Source organism: Neomonachus schauinslandi, chromosome 3 (genome assembly GCF_002201575.2).
Source record: "Neomonachus schauinslandi chromosome 3, ASM220157v2, whole genome shotgun sequence".
NCBI lineage: Eukaryota > Metazoa > Chordata > Mammalia > Carnivora > Phocidae > Neomonachus > Neomonachus schauinslandi.
The window spans coordinates 58,240,284-58,246,671 of NC_058405.1; positions in this window are offsets into that span (position 1 = coordinate 58,240,284).

Genomic DNA, 6,388 nt, shown 5'->3' on the forward strand with positions numbered 1-6,388 from the left:
TTCTTTCTTTCTTTCTTTCTTTCTTTCTTTCTTTCTTTCTTTCTTTCTTTCTTTCTTTCTTTCTTCCCTCTCTCTCTCTCTCTCAACTTCTTTCTTTCTTTCTCTCTCTCTCTTTCTTTCTTTCTTTCCTTCTTTCTTCTCTTTTTTGCCTGCACAGCACATTTGGTTGCAGCACCCATTTCTCTTGGGGAATGCTTTCCCAATTCCATACAGTCTGGATGGGACTATCAATCATACTGCCCATTACCCTCTGGCTGTGGGGTGGTCACATGACCTACTCATGGTTCATTATAAGCTTGGTATGCTGATTAATCTAGGAATGGACACACAATAGGAATAGAGTTTTCCTCTGGATTGAGACACAAATGTGAAGAGCCAATTGCTTTTCTGCTGGGGTTGCTGTGCTGGGAAAATGTGAATCTGGTGCTGTCAGTGAATGTCTTCTCGAGCTGCATGGAGGAAGCCTGTCTTTAGTGGAAAGGAAAAGAGACCAACAGACAGAAGTAAGCAGATGCAAATGTAGAAATGAAGAGAGATAGAGCTGAGGAGGCAGTGAAGAGAAGGAAATGAAAAAACAATCCTTATTATGCCTAAATCCAAATTCATCCCTGGCCTTCCCAGTTTGATAAGCCACCTTACTTTCTCCTTCAGTCTTCCTGTCTCTCTCTTCCTTGAGTTAACTTCTCTTGGGTTTCTGAACTTGCAAGTGACAGAATACAAATTCCCATCTATCATTGACTCATCTTTGAGCCCGATCATGAGTCTACGCATACAAACCCTTGTGAACAATGTAGTTTTCTAAATATTTCATAGAAGAGAAAAAAAGGAGGAGGCTGACAAGATATATCCACAGTACACAGCCAACAAACAGTCACAGGGGTTCCTTGTCTCTCCATTCCTAATCGAGGTGGTTCCCTTCTGATTCTCCCACCTCACAACCTCCAGCTCCTTTGGTTCCTTCTGTTACATGGAACAATTTAACTATCATTTTTTATCACTTGAGTATTTTCTTGAGGTTCTGATTTCTATCCCAAGTACTTTTTCTTTAAAACTAAAACCAATGTATCTATTTTATTTTAAATATTAGTTGGTCTCAAACTGTAATTCTTAAGGCATGACTTCCTGGTTCAGTGGAATGGAGTATGTGATTCACACCCCCCTGTATGCCCAAAGCAAGCCACTAGCAATTGCTGCCATGAAAACAGTGAAAATGCTCAAACATTTGTAAATGAAGAGAAAGGGACCAGAGATAGAGATGCTTGGGTCATTCCTTAGGCCAAGCTTTGATCAGTTTACCAACTCAGCTATATGCAAGGAAGAAATGGAGCAGATCATCCAAGAAAGGGCTACATCCATGCACCCATGCATGAAGTCTTTTATTGCACAGTGGTTCTGCCCAAGAGTAATCATGACCCAGGATTAGTTCTGGAATCAAATTAGTATTCCCTCAATTGGAGGAGAAGAGGAAAGGATGAAGACGGTATGACAGAAGCTACTGGTTGTCCCCACAATATCAGTTCTCTTCTTCTTCAGTAATAAAAGCCCTCAAATTTAGATGGGTTCTGGCCACCTAGAATAAAAGCTATATTTACCGGCTGCCCTTGAAGCTATGTGTGGTGTATGGCTAAGTGCTAGACAATGAGATGTAAAGTGATAGGTGTCCTGAAAGTGTCCTTAGAGGTGAGGGGGATATGCCTCCTCCTCCAATTTTCCTCCTTCTTGTTGGCCAGCATGCAGATGTGATTGCAAGATCTGGAGTAACCTCTTGGGCCACAGATAGAAGTCACATGTTTAAGATGGCAGAGCAACAAGTTAGAAGGAGTCTGGGTCTCTGATAATTGTAGAGTTGCCATAACAGCCTCTCTCTTATGAATCCTCTGCTCATGGTAGCTGAACCTATTTTAACTGATACCAATAGAGATGTCACCTACTTTATTGAGGTAATATCAAGAAGGCCCTGAACTCTATTCTAAGAAATGTAGTTTTTTTAATATATGATGAGGAACAAATAATGGATTTTTAGATATGAAGAAAAATTCATTCACATTTGTAGTACTCTTGCATTTTCCCTTTACATCACTAAGAACTAGAGCATAACTTTTAAAATTTCATGCATAGATCATTAACCACATGAGCAAAGAAAAGAAAGGGAACAATAGAGGTGAATTTGCCAGTCTTAATCTTCCCTTAAGACAAGTTTAGTATTGATATGATATACATAGGATTTTCTAAGAAATGAGTGGACAGTGTTGGAATAAAATTTTCAGTTAATAACATCTATTTTTTTTTCTAGCTCTGGAGATTTACTTGTCTTCTCCATAAAATTATTTACTCTTTTCTTTTTGGATTAATAATCAGTAATGGATCACTAGTAAGTAAGAAATAAATTAAAATTAAATAAGAAACTAGGATGGTACAATGGACATTTGTAATTTTTGGATACCCAAGTTTCATCCTCTGGTTCTAACAGCACTGTGGTTTCCTGTAGAGGAACTTCCACTTTCAATATGAGTGTAAAAGGATATGGTCTTCAACAAGTCCTTCTGTCATTATCAAAAAGTTCTGAATTTTTAAAACCCTTCTAGTTGTTATTATTTGTAGATACTCTGTCTTAAAGAAGTTGATTTTTGCCTGAGTGTGTTTGTGATCATACCATATATATGACAGCATGGATTTTCCCCTCAATATTTTTGAGATTTATCCATGGTGAATCATTTTGATCTAATTCATTTTATTTATTTATTTATTTATTTATTTATTTTATTATGTCCAATTAACCAACATATAGTACATCATTAATTTTTGATGTAGTGTTCAATGATTCATTAGTTGTGTATAACACCCAGTTCTCATCACATCATGTGCTCTCCCTAATGCCCATCACCCAGTTACCCTATCTCCCCACTCCCCTCTCTTCTGTAACCCTGTTTGTTTCCCAGAGTCCAGAGTCTCTTATGGTTTTTCTCCCTCTCTGAATTCTTCCCATTCAGTTTTCCCTCCCATCCCCTATGGTCCTTCATGCTATTCCTTATATTCCACATATGAGTGAAACCATATAATAATTGTCTTTCTCTGCTTGACTTATTTCACTGAGCATAATCCCCTCCAGTTCCATCCATGTCGATGCAAATGGTAGGTATTCATCCTTTCTGATGGCTGAGTAATATTCCATTGTATATATGAACCACATCTTCTTTATCCATCCATCTATTGACGGGCATCTTGGCGCCTTCCACAGTTTGGCTATTGTGGACATTGCTACGATGAACATTGGGGTGCGTGTGCCCCTTCTTTTCACTACATCTGTATCTTTGAGGTAAATACCTAGTAGCCCAGAAATGGACCCTCAACTCTATGGTCAGCTAATCTTCGACAAACCAGGAAAGACTATCCAGTGGAAAAAAAGACAGTCTCTTCAATAAATGGTGCTGGGAAAATTGGACAGCCACATGCAGAAGAATGAAACTGGACCATTTTCTTACACCATAAACTCAAAATGGATGAAAGACCTAAATGTGAGATAGGAATCCATCAAAATCCTAGAGGAGAACACAGGCAGTAACCTCTTCGACATCAACCACAGCAATTTCTTGCAAGACACGTCTCTAAAGCAAGGGAAACAAAAGCAAAAATGAACTTTTGGGACTTCATCAAGATAAAAAAAACTTCTACACAGCAAAGGAAACAGTCAACAAAACTAAAAGGCAACTCACGGAATGGGAGAAGATATTTGCAAATGACATATCAGATAAAGGGCTGGTATCCAAGATCTATAAAGAACTTCTCAAACTCAAGACCCAAAAAACAAATAATCCAGTCAAGAAATGGGAAGAAGACATGAACAGACACTTCTCCAAAGAAGACATAAAAATGGCTAAGAGACACATGAAAAGATGCTCCACATCACTAGCTACCAGGGAAATACAAATCAATACCACCTTAAACCAGTCAGAATGGCAAAAATTAACAAGACAGGGAACAACAAGTGTTGGTGAGGATGCAGAGAAAGGGGAACCCTCTTACACTGTTGGTGGGAATGCAAGTTGGTACAGCCACTCTGGAAAACAGTATGGAGGTTCCTCGAGATATTAAAAGTAGACCTACCTTATGACCCAGCAATTGCACTACTAGCTCATTCATTTTAGCTCCTATATAATATTCAGTTTTATAAATTTATTAGATTGAACCATATCAAAATGGCTGAATAGCAGCAATTTCATATGGCTCAGCCAAATACCACAATTATCTATTTTCCAATTGATGAACATTTAAATTATGTTTAATATTTCATTATTGCAAGCCATGATGTAATGAAAATCCAATTATATATCTCCTTAAGTACAAGGGCAAAAGTTTCTCTAAGCTATCTATTGAAGAGTAGAATTGCTAGGTCTTAGGGTATGCCCAACTTCTGTTTTATCAGATAATATCAAATTATTTCTCAAAGTGTTTGCATCAATTTCCACTTACCAGCATTGTATGAGAATTTTCTCATCCTGACCAACACTCGGCATCATCACGAATCTTGCCAATTTGATGGACCTGAAAAGATATTTCCTTGTTTTAATTTGCATTTCCTTGATTACTAACCAGTTTGTATTTATATTTTATATTATTTTTTAATGTTTATATTAATTGGCCTTTCAGGTCTTCATTTCCTTGAATTTACTCTTTATATTATTCACAGTTATTTAACAGTTATTGGCTTTTTTCTCTTGATTTCTAGAAGTTCTTCAAATAATTTGACTACTGAATCATTGTTAAATATATGCATTGTGAGTATCTTCTCCAAATCCCTGGCCTGTCTTTCAATATCTTTTGTTTTACAGAGGTTTTAAATTTGAAAACACTCTAATTATATTTCCTTTGTGATTTGTGCTTTTCAAATCATGTATAGGAATTCATTCTACCTTGGGGTCATAAAGATATTCTTCTACATTATCTCTTCCAAGTCTTGAAGTTTTGCTCTTCACATTTGAGCCTTTAATCCATCTGGAGTTGAGCTTGTATATGGTACAAGGTGAAGGTCTAACCTTTTCCCTCCATATGGTAACACATTGTTCCTGCATCATTTATTGAATAGACATCTTATTACATTGAGTTGTAATCCCACTTCTGTCATGTACCAAATGTCCATACTTGCAAGCCCTTTTTCTGGATCTTTTTTTTCCTGGTTAGTTGGTCTGTTTTTTTGTCCCTTTGCCAATGCCACATTGATTTACTTTATTTAGTTTTATAGTAAATATTGCTATCCAGAAAGATATCTTTCTATGTATTTTTTCTCCTGTCTTGTATTTTTTTCTTTCAAAATTTTCTTAGCTATTCTTGGCCCTTCCCTGTTTACTTGAAGTTTAGGCTCAGCTTGTTAAAGCCCAAGGTAAAGTCCCCTGAAAATTTTTTTGGATTTCCATTGAATTTGTAGATTAATTTGGGGGAAGAACTGACATTTGTGTGATCCTGAGTCTTCCCAACCATGAGCACAGTCTTTTTCCCCATTTAGTTAGGTCTTCTGTTATGTTACTATGTAATACTTTATAATGTTTTCATATATCTCGTGTTAGTTGTATTCTAAGGTTGCTTTTGTAAATGGAATAATTTTTAAAAATTACATTCTAATTGGTCATTGCTAGTGCACTAGGATACCACTGAATTTTTAATATTGCTCTTGTAACACACCACCTTACTAAACTCTTTGTAGATTCTCTTGGATATACTGTATAGACAATCCAAATCTCTGGAAATGATTTTTTCCCTTGCATTTCATTTATCTTTCTCATTTCTATCTCTGGCTAAGATCTCTAGAACCAAGTTGAATGGAACTAGTAATGGTAACATCCTTGTCATGTTCTTGACTTGAAACAAAATTCTCTGTTTCACTATCAGGTATGATATTTGTAGTACGTTTTTGATAAATACCTTTTATCAGTTGAAAAGTTCCCTTCTCACCTTAATTTCTGAAGTGTTCTTTTTGATTACTTAAAAATTGTTAATAAATATTGAATTTTATTAAATTTTGGCTATCATATATTGAGATTATATATTTTTAAAAATTTATTAATATAGCAAATTACATTAATAGGATTTCATGACTTACACCATCCTTATATTCCTGGAATAGCCCCTAGTCATGTTAATTTTTTATACACATTGCTGAATTCAGTTTGCTAATTTTTTATTTGGGATATTTGCATCCATATTCATATCTAAGCTTACACACAAATCTTCCTTCTTATACTTTCTTGCCTATTTCTGATTTGGGAAAAGATTCTTCTTTTTTTATTATATGAAACATTTTGTATTAGAAAAGAGTTACTTTCTTCTTTTTTTCTTTTTAAGATTTCATTTATTTATTTGACAGAGAGACACAGTGAGAGAGGGAACACAAGCA